Source organism: Mauremys reevesii, linkage group 4 (assembly GCF_016161935.1).
Source record: "Mauremys reevesii isolate NIE-2019 linkage group 4, ASM1616193v1, whole genome shotgun sequence".
Lineage (NCBI taxonomy): Eukaryota > Metazoa > Chordata > Testudines > Geoemydidae > Mauremys > Mauremys reevesii.
In genome coordinates this window covers 23,049,255-23,062,075 of record NC_052626.1, presented here as the reverse complement: position 1 = coordinate 23,062,075, position 12,821 = coordinate 23,049,255, and the positions used below count along the sequence as shown (strand labels likewise).

At 41.7% G+C, this 12,821-nt stretch overlaps 1 long non-coding RNA gene across 1 annotated transcript; it reads left to right on the top strand.

The window, feature by feature from the left end:
* The first annotated feature begins 821 nt into the window (after positions 1-821).
* Positions 822-4,782, top strand: LOC120402934. The gene is made up of 3 exons (XR_005597369.1): positions 822-943; positions 3,897-3,970; positions 4,655-4,782. It is a non-coding gene; the product is annotated as an uncharacterized LOC120402934 (long non-coding RNA).
* The last annotated feature ends 8,039 nt before the right edge of the window (positions 4,783-12,821 follow it).

Sequence of the window (12,821 nt, the reverse complement as noted above, 5' to 3'; positions counted from 1 at the left end):
ACTGGTTTAATGGATGGGAGACATGACTGGATCTATAAGATGCTGGCCAGAATGAAAAGGGGTAGTGTACTCAGGGATAGGTCCCTCTTCCCCCTGGCTGTGCTACTGTCCATTGGCCAGCCAGGTAGACATGAGCTGATTGGCTTTTGCTTCTCACAATTATTACTTTAAATTTTCTGGGGCTTCTCAAGCCTCTGGCCCCACTTTATTGGAACTAACTGTGGCAAATTGCCAGTACTGTTATGCTGGGTCTCGCGCTTTCTCTTCATTGGGGAAGGTTCAGGGCACCATTGCTTGCCTCTGAACCGGTATTTTTAATTACCCCACTAGTGTCTTTGAGGAGTGGAGTGGAGAGGGAGGCACCTGGGCCCACCCTCTTCTCCAGGTCCCAACCCAGGGGCCCTGAGGTTAGTGGTGAACCACTTGTACTGGTGGTTCCTTCCCCTGGGTTACTTCCCTCTCCTGCCCTTCAGCTTGTGGAGGGGCTTCTTGCCTTCCTTCTACACAAGCCAGGTGCCCCTTACCTAGGGTTTTTGGACTTCTCAGCCCACCGCAGCACTCTTCCAAACTTTCCTTTTGTCTCTCTTCAAAACTGTTCTCTGCTCCAACCAAACCTTCCTACTCCAACAACCCACACTGTCTGACCTGAAGCAGGGGGTTTATATCATGTGACTCACTGCTGGTACTCTAATTGGCTTCAGGTGCTCTAATTGGCTTCAGGTGCTCTAGTTAATTTATAGCAAACCTTCTACCCCTTGCAGGGAATAAGGCTCTCTGCTAACACTCTCCTGCTGCCCTCTGGCCATGCTGTATCACATAACCTTTCTTCCCCTATTTATATATGATGGGAACCACTTTTTTAGGTGGTTGTGCATCTGCCTGATCACCTGCTTATTGCGTCAGGAAAGAATCTTTCCGATCAGGCCGAATTGCCTGATGCCGGGTAGGTTTTCTTACCCTTTACCAATTTCATCATGGAGACACAGGTTAAATAGGAATAGGATTTAGAAATTTAGTACAGTATTAGAAACTGTATGAATGTTTACTTGCTCTCAACTTGCATCAAAAGGCCAGCATCCAACAATAATTCATCTGGGATTTTGCTGGTGGGAAAAGGGGAGAGCTGAAGTCTTTGCAGACCCAGGTCCCTCACTGGTACCTTTTGTCTCCTTCATGTGGGGGTGAGGAGAGTGTGTGTGTGTGAGAGGATTCAGCAGAGCAAGCTTAAGTTTAAGTTAGTTGTGGCCTGCTGCTTAAACTTTAACCCTGTGTCTGTCCTTGTTCATTTGCATGTCCTGATCAAGGAGCCTCTGCTACACTAGTTTCAGGCTAAAGGTCTCTCTAGCTTAATGCTTGTGGTTATCCCTCTTGTTTTGGGTATTCAATCTATTCCTGTAACTCTCCACGGGATGCTCGAGCCAATGACAGTAACATATGGCTTTCATCAGCCAAATGCATGAGAACTTGCTCAGCATCTTTGTCAGCCCTTCTCTCTATAGACACCACCCAGACCTCAGTGGATCTTTTATTGGCTTTTTGTTAAATACTCCACTCAATGCCTGAATGAAGCCTACAGGAGCTAAACTTCCTGTGTTCAGCCATGGTACTTACCATACATTCAGATATGCCTTTAAATCTGTATTTCAATAAGCCACAGAGATTGAAAAGATGGCCTTATGTGACCTGGAGGACAGCAGCTTTGCATCAAGCAATTTCAATTCCACATACAGGCTTCTTTGCTCTTTTTCTTCATCCAGTAAGGAGACTGGATTTTCCAGGATCAAAAGCAACATGGTAAATGTATACAGGGTTGTGAAGGATAAAATATTACTTTTTTAACTGATTTCCTAAGGATGTCTTTAGGAGCCATTACCTAACAATTTATTTCCCCTCCGCCCCCAGATAACAATGTTTAACGTCTTCCAAGCTGTCTAATAATTACCCTGTTCACAAATCTACTAACTCTACTAGGCTCAGAATGCCTGTTAAAAAACACAGCTCCCTATCCATATATTTAAATAAAAAGTTAGCTTGCTACCACAGGATGTTTCTGTTGGGATCATGTCTGTTAATTGCTGTGAAGCGCATAATAGTCATTCAGTGATTCCCAATATTTACATATACTCTGGCATTACTCTAGTGCAAAGATTAAAATGGATAAGAAAATCAGGGAGTGCGTCTGCAGAAAATTTTGATTTTTGTCAATAGATTGAAAATGAAGGCCAGCAGATACTTTCCTCGAAAACATTTATTTGGTCGAAAAACCTATTTTTAGTAGAAAAAAGTTGCCATGGAATTTTTTTGACAAACCTTAGCAAAGATGGCTAGAAGCAAATGACATTAGAGTTGCAAACAAAGCATCAAAGCATGGTTAGATGATAAAAGAGCAAGTGGTTGACAATTTATTTTTAAACATGTTATACAATACAGTATAGTCCAATATGTGATCTACTCAGTAACACAAATGCAATAGCATCAAATCAGTTTGTGGCATTAAATGGAGATGGGCCTAAGCAAAAGTGTTTGGATTTAGAACTAATTCTCCACCCAGCTGAGATGAGGGCTTGGATGCAGTATTCTGGTTCAGATCCATCTTACAAAGCTGGGTATAAACTGAGAATTTCTGATTAGAATCTATAGTCGAGCCATGTTTGAGGGATTTCAGCTTTGGTATTCCAGTTCCAATTCTAGCATTAAATATAGCAAACTGCTCTAATGAGCCGGAAGCAAAGAAGAGATTTATGGCTGTTCTTGCGTTCTTGGCAATAGAATTAACAGGTAGCAGTGGGGTTTGGTATTTGAAGCATGTTTTCTGATCAGAGCTGCTGTCTCCATGCTGCAGTGCATCTGTTTCCCATCCTATCTTTCCTTTGCGTTACAGTTGTTGCCAGATTTTCCTCTGAATGAATCTAACTGCTATCAAAAGTAATTTTTTTCACTGTTTGAAAGTTCTTTTCTTTCCACTCCAAATAACAAAAGGGGGTGGGGTTTTCTCTCACAAGGAAATTTGGTTCTGTCTTTGAATTTCAAGTTCCTTAGTTGTTGAGCAGGCACAGCTGTCTTGTCCAGAAACACTTGGCATATTATCTCTCTGTGTGATGCCTGCGTGAAGGGGATTTGTGACACTATTAGTGAGCTTGATCAGTTAGGTGTATACCACAGTAATTTGCAAAAAGAAAACAGAACCAGAAAACATGATTATCTCACACTGCTTTTATGTCCACTTGCCTCAATGGAATCATGTCTTATTTATACCTGTGTAAAAGATCAGGCCCTCAATTTAATCACACATGGACTGAGATTTTATATTTCCATTCTGCTCCTGAGATATTTAGAAATACTTATTCTCCAAGTGGAAATGGAAAATATGGGGGGAGGAAAGGTGGCAGTAACTGATGTGCCACTTTCTTTTGGCAAATGTCCTTTCATGTGGAAGGAAAGTATATAGGGCAATACAGCATATCAGACCAGTTGGGTACATTCTCCTTGTTGAAACATGGGGCTGATTAAAGAGGCATTTCTCTTATCTTTTGACACTCCTTGTCCTTCGAATTCACTTTCCTTTTGTATATTTTTAATTAAGCACTAGCAGGTGCAGTGCAACTAACAAATTCAGGTGTATAATTGCTTTTCCAAGCATTCACTAGAAAGAAGGGAGAATAAAGGTGTGTGTGTGTGTGTGTTTGTGTGTGTGTATGTGTATATATATATATATATATATATATATATATATATATATAGGGCTAGATTGTGATTTAGGCATAGTCCAGAGCAATGGGGGGTGGGGATGTGTGTGTTTAAAGTTCTCCACTCCAGGAGTAGCCCTGGGAGGCACTGTGCTTCAGACACACCCTTTGGGGTACAGATCACCCTTCCTGTTTCCCTCTTGTTCTTAGGACAGAGTTTCCTGTTGGCCTATACCAGCTGCAAATTGTGACACCAACCTCTCCCACCTCTGCTGCGCTGGCTGGTATGTGAGTTGAGAGGGAAGAGCCAACCCCCCCGCCACCCCCCCAGTACCTGTCAGCTTCCATGACTCTGCTCTGTAGTGGTGGCTGCAGGAAGTAAGTGGGTATGATTCTGAACACACAAAAGGAAGAGATCTGCTGTGTAAAAAGGTCCCATTTTCACTGCAGCCTGTGGTTCCTACAGGAAAATGTCAATTTTTACTCAAACTTTAGCTGCTGGAAAATTAAAAATAAATCTCAACTTTTTATTTTAGGCTGGATTGAGCAACCATTTATGTTTGCATCCACTTAAACCACTGTGGTGCTTAAGGAGAGGTGTGGTTTGGATGCCTCTAGCCCCCATTCTTCTCTACTGTCCAGGCTCCCTGGCCAGACTATATCTCCCACCATGCACTGCAATGAACCTGCCAAAGGAGAGGCTGCAGTGCATCACAGGAGAACTATTCTGGCTGGGGATCCTGGCCCATAGGGAGAGAATAAGAGCATGAAGTACCAAAACTTCAGTTCCCATGAGGCATTGCACTGGCTCCAATGTTTCTAAATAAAAAATTTTTCTGCAAAAAGCTTTGATATTTCAACTCTCTTCCTATTTTGGGAGGAAAACCCATGTCAAAATGTTGGACTTTCCGATGCAGTGGAAATTCTGTTTTTTGGTCAGTTCTAATTTTTGTATGATCGCTTTTCAGAGCAGAACACCACTGAAGAGCTGCCTGTGAAACTTGCCATCTTTCTCCATCAAGAATATTAAGTTCTTAATTGGGTTGGAGTAAAGAAAAGCAATTTAGTAATTAAAGAGAACTCTGAACTTGGAAACCCCTTAGGGAGAGCAGTTCCCAGTGAGGTTTTGGGCTTTGCAGGACCTTGAGAACATACTGAATATTTCTACAAGCTTGAATTCTATAGTACACAAGTTTATCTTTCACCAGAAGAGTCTGAATAGTGGATTATGGCTTCTTCAATAATGAGAACACATGCTCTGATATCTTCTCTGGGAAGGAATAGAGTGGAGGGTGAGGAGGGAAATACCAATATTAAACACTAACATATGTTTGTATTTTTTAAAATGGAATGAGAAGACTTAAACTGTTAGTTAACTCCTTAACTTCCATTAATGTTTTCTCAATAACAAGTAAAATCACTAATGTCAAAATTTAATGTTTATTATTTAATATTTGTATCACCGTAGCACCAAGAAGCACATGTGGAAGTGCAGTTAATATGCTGCTTTTCATGCCAATATTATATTGCTTGTAAAAACAGCTGGCTGCGTAGCTCTGGAGATTTAAGTCATTTGATAATCTACAAAACAGGTACATCATAAAGAGGGGAAGAGCAATTTTCCTTAGGCTACCTCACCAATCTTCATCAACCCTAAGAGATCAGACCACCTCCTATGGGTCTAAGATTACCTAAAATAGTAATTCAGTTTCCATCACTATTCAGTCCTTGGGAACACTGATGAAGCTGCCAGTTCCAGTTACAGATGTGAGACTGAGTTTTGTGATGCAGACATAGATTCATATTTATAAATTTGAAGGCCAGAAGGGACCATTACATCATCTAGTCTGACTTTGTGTATAACACAGGCCATAGTATTTCACTCAGTGATTCCTGTAGTTCCAATAACTTGTGCTTGATTAAAGCATATCTTCCAAAACATCTGGCCTGACCTCAACTGCTCATTTCACATAGGCCACTGAGGAGCCATTAGATGACAACATTTAGTCTCTGCAATGTGATATGTGCTGGACTGATGACAGATTAAAAAGATGCCACATGGCCACTTCTCTTTATTTTAATTGTTGATCACTCTAACCAGTAGCAATAACATATGTCCCAGCTCATAATATAGTCATAGATACACTTCTCTGAGCAATTAGTGTACTGTCTGCAAATGTGTAATGGAGTCTATTCACCCCTAGGTGCCCCTTTGTGGCCTGGCCTATTACCGCAGCTCTCGCAGGGCCCTGCTGATCGTCACTCCAGCACTATGGTGGTTTCTCTGCCAGTTATTCATCCAGTGACTCAGCTCTCCAGCCAGGTCACAGATGTCTAAACTAAAAATCCCCCAAATGTCTTTAACACAAAACAAACCCTTCCACCCGCTCTCGGGCTCTCCTTCAGTCAGTCCTTGGTTCAGCCTGCTGCCCCCTTGCTGGCCTCAACAGCCACTGTGGAGGGCTTGTACACTCTCTCCTTTGGGCTGTAATGGGGGCCAGCTCCCCACACTGGCCCTAAAATGGTTGAATTAGGCCAGGCAGATCCAATCAACCAATTAAACAGCAAACAGGGGAGAGATTTAGACTAGGAGGAGGCTGCTAATTGGAAGCAAGTAGACCTGTGGGGGAACAGGCAGGGCTTACATAAAACCAAGAGACTGGGAATAGAGAAAGGCTGTAGGGTGATGAGTAATAGCTACTCTCTCTGAAGTAAGGGGAGGCTAGGAATCCCTGAGACTTAGGAAAGAGGGGGTCTGTGTTGTTTCTATGCACTAGTCATCTTCATTTGTCAGAATAGCCCCTTAAGGACTGGGGGCTGATAGCATAAGGCTGCTCTAATTTGTATTGGGGCCTCATGACTGCAAATTGGATCCAGCTTTGGGGGCCCACAAAAGTAGCATCAAGCCATTTTATCCCTCCTGCCCATGCTTGTACTGAGGGGCATAGCTGGCTCATCGCATCTGGCCCAGTATCTCTGCTGCTTATTAAGTGTTTTCCTCTTGTCTCCTACAACTAAAATCTTGATTTATTTTCTGTGGTGTAGTGTCACTTTCTGGAAGGAAATAAGTATACATGCTACTTGTAAAACTTTACAAGAGATGGAAACAAGATCCCATTTAAGAAGCTGGTGGAAGTATTACAGTCTCACATATACAGTACATATGTGTAGTCACTGCTCTGGGAGCTGAGCAGAATATTAAAACCATATTGTTCAATGTCGGGTATCATAAAGCAGGGGTCAGCAACCTCTGGCACGCGGCTCGCCAGGGTAAGCACCCTGGCAGGCCGGGCCGGTTTGTTTACCTGCCGCGTCCGCAGGTTCAGTTGATCATGGCTCCCACTGGCCGCGGTTCACCGCTCCAGGCCAATGGGGGCGGCAGGAAGCGGCACTGGCTGAGGGATGTGCTGGCTGCGCTTCCCGCCGCCCACATTGACCTTGCGAGCCGCATGCCAGAGGTTACCAACCCCTGTCATAAAGGGATATCCTCCACCTCTCCCCATATATGCTCTTCCCTGAAAGAAAATATTCTCCCTGTGAGAGTGAAGGGGCCTACAGCTTGGGCTCCAGCCTGAGCCCCAATGTCTACACAGCGCTATTTAGCCCTACTGCCTGAGTCAGCTAGCCTAGACCAGCTGTGGCCATGCTGTGGGTCTTGTATCCCTGTGCCGACATACCTTAAGTCTTACTCCTATTGGGAAAGGGTAACTTGGCAACCACTAGAGCTGAGAAATAATGGTGTGTGGGTTTGTTTTTGTTTTGTTTGGGAGACCAAACTGAAAGACCGGGGTGGGGGTGTTGAACTGAAATGCACTCTTATTGAAAATGAATTTTTTTTTTTTGGATAATGTTGACCAGATATGTCAGTCACCTAAAAATTGTTTTTTTTCTCAAGTCTTTTGTTTTGATACAGTAGTTTCATCAAGCCACCTCTCATTTTATGCATTTATTTTTAAATTGTCCAAATTTGAAACCAAAATGCTGTTTTGAATCAAAGGCTCAGCAAAATGGTTCCTCCCCCCCCCCCCCCAAAAAAAACCCAAACAAATGTTTTCTTTTACCAAAATCATATTTTGAATTCTCCCCAAATTCAGCAAAGAAGTTTGGGCCCTAAAAAGTGCTTTGTTTCTTCTCTGAAAAAAAAAATTAGTCAAAAAATGTTGCCCAGCTCTAGCAGCTGTACAATACGGCTCACATTAATTTATAATTGCATTCCTTTTCATTTCCCTGTCTTCCTCATCCCTTTACCTTCCACTTGTACTCACCTACACACACTCTGCAGAGTCAGAGTCTGCTGAGGAAGTGTAACATTTCTTAACTATCTGAATAGTCTCACTGGTTACCATATAGCCTTCTGCTTATTTAAAACACTTCATGATTTAAAAAAAAATAATTAATGGCCCTAAAATACAAAGTCAGCATTCTACAGGAAAGACAGCCTGAAGCAGTGTGGTTAGAATTATATTTTTGTGTACCAGACTTTTGGCTAGAACAAGTATCATATTCTCATTATCACGAACAAATATATTGCCTTCAACTGCAGATGCGTCAGTTTATATACCTTACAATGAAAACACTGGTTTACTCTCCGTCTAAAAATCAAATACATACAGACAATTTATGTCCACTAGATGGTGGTATTTGAACATAAAACTATTTGCAATCCCTTCATCACTGTCCTCTGCTGCACTTTTTCCTCTAGAAGGTTTAAACCTACCTAAGCAAACCTTTGTAGCCCAGCTGTGTTGGAAAAGAGAATCAGTCTGATTTTAAATATCTTGGTTTTCATTTACATATAATTCCTATACAGGGAGGGTGAGAGGGGAGGCATAGTTCAGTGGTTTGAGCATTGGCCTGCTAAACCCCAGGCTGTGAGTTCAGTCCTTGAGGGGACTATTTAGGGATCTGGGGCAAAAATCTGTCAGGGAGAGTACTTGGTCCTGCTGTGAAGGCAAGGCAAGGGACTGGACTGGACTCAATGACCTTTCAAGGTCCCTTCAAATTCTATGAGGTAGGTATATCTCCATATAATTTAAAAAAAAAATCACTTGGCCAACAATATCAAAACCAAAAGTAACAAGTAGCCAGCATACTTCCCCCTCTGCATCATTGTAGTTCTCATGGAAATACCTTGCTTAATCAGTTAAAAATGGAGACATAAAACAGTGGAATTAATCCAGCACTAAAAACTTACCAGAATAAGAGTTCATACTGTAAGCCTCCTGTCATCCTACTTTAATGTATATATTTACAGTAAGAGTAATACAGGATTTTGCTGTGCAATTTTGTTATGCAATTACTCTGTTCTTTACTAGCAATAAATAACAACCTTAATCATTCCACCAGCAGAAGTTTTCAGCATATAAACAGATTCTGACACCTCAAACCCCAAAACATGCATCTTAAAAAAGAAATTGTATGAACAAAGATAGCTCAAATGTATGCCCAGGGATCTTTCCAGCCAATGGGAGCTGCAGGAAGTGGCGGCCAGCAGGTCCCTGTGGCCCGCACTGTTTCCTGCAGCTCCCATTGGCTGGGAATGGCGAACCGCGGCCACTGGGAACTGCGGACAGTCAATGTAAACAAACTGTCTTGCAGCCTGCCAGCGGCTTACCCTGATTGGCTGCAGGTTACCCCCACTGCTCTAAATTCTTTCTCCTTGTTCATTTGTCGCTTCATCATGAGCAACTTGGAGCATAGGCCATTCCTTCTTGATGTTTGGAAAGTGCCTAGCACATTATGGGTGCTACTGTAAGTAAATGACCAAGTGTGGCAGTAGATATTGTCATTTTGCTATTTTGTATACTTCATATGGCAAATTGCATGGTAATATCGGTCACTTACAAAGATATTTGCAAGAGTTTTGCTAGTAAGTACTGTATGCCACTTTGTGTTCATCTTCAAAGAAGGAATTATTTGTGCTGGGCTGAATTCAGCAATGGGATAAGTCAGGGCCCTTGGCTTCAGAGAACATTACAATTATGAGTGTGTATTGATGCTGTACAATAAAATGATTAAAAATAGCAATATGTCTACGTGCACAGCACGTTTAGCCAGTGTGATCTTATGTGTATATCTTTTATGACTGGGTTGCATCCAGAGGTGCTGGAACAATTTGTATAGTGGGGGTATTGAAAGCCATTGAACAAAACTGTAAACCCTGTATTTGATGGAAACCACTTCATGATGGGGGTGCAACAGCACCCCTAGCACTTAGTTCCAGCACCTATGGTTGCATCTAATCATAATGTAAACTAAAAGCTTTATTATAGGTGGATCTGATAGTGTTGCTTATACTTAAGGTTGCCTAACACTTCCTATTATAAGATCCTGTCTTCAGTTGCTCATAACCATCCAGGGTTGAATTTCCCATACTGGGTGTCTGTCTCAGTTTAAACTTTAAAAAAAAATTTGTATTGGAAAGTTTCAGCTAAAACAGTTCAGTGAGAACCAAATTAGGGAAAATGCACTGTTTCACCCGTGTTTTAAAAAGATTAATCTTACAGCCCTCATGTTGAGAAGCAATAGTGCCTCCATACTTTGGAGGGACTTGAAATTTGCCAAAGGGGTATTGGTTCTAACTTGTGAGTGTTTGACTTTGCAACATTAATGTTCTTGTAACATAGCTCTGTGTTATTTTGGTGGTTTCTTTTTAATGCAATAGTTAACACAATGATTGTAAGGTGAGCAAGCATTGCTCGTAATGACAGATCCCAAAAGGGGCCGAACATGTGCAGTGGCTGGGACCAGGGTCTCTCTTTTTATGAAGTAGAAATGAAGCTGAACTGCTTAATACAGAATCCAGATCCAGAGCTGAACTTGCCTAGCATGAGAGAGATTTACACTGGGATTTTTACTCAGGTGCATCTCTAGTTCAAAAGAGATCTGTGTTCTATCAGTATTAACCGGAAAGGACTTGACATTAGAGTTTTGTCTGAATAAGGACTTTAGGGTAAGGTCATCAGTTTTTAAAATTAGAATTGAAATCCAATTGATAGAGTGCTTCAGCACCATGCTTGCATGCTTTTCACAGTTCAATGAGGGTATCATATGATCGTCTGACTGTGCCAGTAGCAAGTCTAGAGCTTCAACTAACCAACTGCCATCATCACCTGCATATCGCCCGGTAAAAAAACTTGTTTGGTCTTGGCAGAACAGATTCAGTGGTGTAGCTGAAAGGGTTTGGAGGTTCAGTTTGGCTAAGGCTCAGGTGTTTCTTTAATCCAAATGATCTTACCCTTTTGAGCCAAGTGCATTCTAAGGGATTGAGCATTACCCGTAAATTAGTCTTTTGACACAATGCAACAAAAGAGGCACCAGGAACGAATCCCATTTATTAATGTTGGAAAGTCTGGCAACAAATCAGTTTTAAACAAAAACATAGCCAGCCTTAATTTTTTTAAGGGAGCTTTCCAAATGGAAATCTCAACCTTCTTGTTTTGTCACTGATCAGATCCACTGAAAAACAAAGCCTATGAGATTTGATGTGAAGGGAGAAGGTATACAGTAGACATAGTTATAAGTGTTGGCTGAATGATTTTCTCAGGTACATATGTCAGAGGGAATTTTTTGGGCCATTGTTGCATTCTCCTACTAAACCACCGCATTTCCTGGTATTGGAATGCAACAGTTCATGCTTGCCTGTTTGATATGCTAGTTTCAGTTACATGACCCCAAAAATAATTACAAAATGTGGATCCCTGCATGGGTTTTGGGATCTTGCCGAGGTTCAGGGTTGCTGTTTAAATATGGGATTTGGTTTTGTCCCATTACAAAAAGATGCCGTATGTAAACATGACATTGAGGTTTGGATTCAAAATCTCTACCTCCAAATTTAGGGTTTATTCAGATTCAGTTTTCTGATACAGACCTATTTCTAGTTAATAGCACACATGCTTATCTGCAAAGCTCTTCACTAACATTAACCAATTAATCCCTCACAACACTCCTGCAAAGAAGGGAAGTACCATTATATCCCATCCAAATGAAGGAGATGACTCCATGTCAGAACTTGAGTAAAACTCTAGAGGTCCTAGCTCCTATTTCTGTATTCAGACCACCCAACCGCTGTTCTCTCAATGCTCCCTGGCTTTTCTGCAAGTTGATCTGTTCAGCAGAAGATGGAAAGCTGGGCAGGGTACTACTTACTGTGCTATGTGAAAAGGATCAATGCTTCTATTTTACCTATTAAAAATTGCCTATTCTCTGGCTATGACCTGTCAGCTGAAAGATGTCTGTCCCAGAGGGGAAGCTTTATATAGAATATTTAATATCCAGTCCTTGTTTTTCTCTGACTTCTAGCTCTGTGTCATTGGTCAGATGGTAAATTATACATCCTAACACCCACCAGTGCTGCCTGTATCCCCAGTAAACTTTCTTTAAACACCAATAAATCCTCATGTTCGTAGGCAGCAGTGTTAGACTCCCATACAGTAACTGAGGCTACATCTACACTTGGAGTGTGGCGTTTGATCCCAGCTTGTGAAGATTTACGCAAGCTGTCATTGAGCTAGTGAGCCAAATACAGAAGTGTATCTGTGGTAGCACAGGCAGATGGAGCAGCAGCCTGGACTAGCCAGCCCACATACAAATCTGCCTGGACTCCAGCTGTGTCCCCTCAGTTCTCCACCCTGGGCTGCTTTTTACACTGCTTTGCTGTGAAAGCTACCACTCCTGGTCTGCTTTCACACAGCCTTTAGCAGGTACTCCCAGTTATATTGTATAAGTGCTATAACCAGCCACTCTTGAATTACACTGCAGAGGAACACCAGCAAATTCCCAGTCCTGGACTTTCCCCAGAAATGTACATCTCATACTGTCTTGCTCTCTCCTGGACAGAACAAGCTCATATAAAGTCTTACATTTTATTAATAGAAAATATGTACAAGCCTTGTTATCCCAAATGGAGTTTCCCAAACACACTGGCTAAGATAAAACAAATTTATTAACTAGAGAAGGATAGACTTTACATGACTACAAGTAATGAGGCATAAAAGTCAGAACTGGTTACAAGAAAATAACAAATCATGCCAAACCAACCTAATTTCCTTTCTTGATAGCTTTACTGGCCTAGTAGATAGAGGGAAGCTGTAGATATGATATATCTTGATGTTAGTAAAGCTTTTGACACAATCT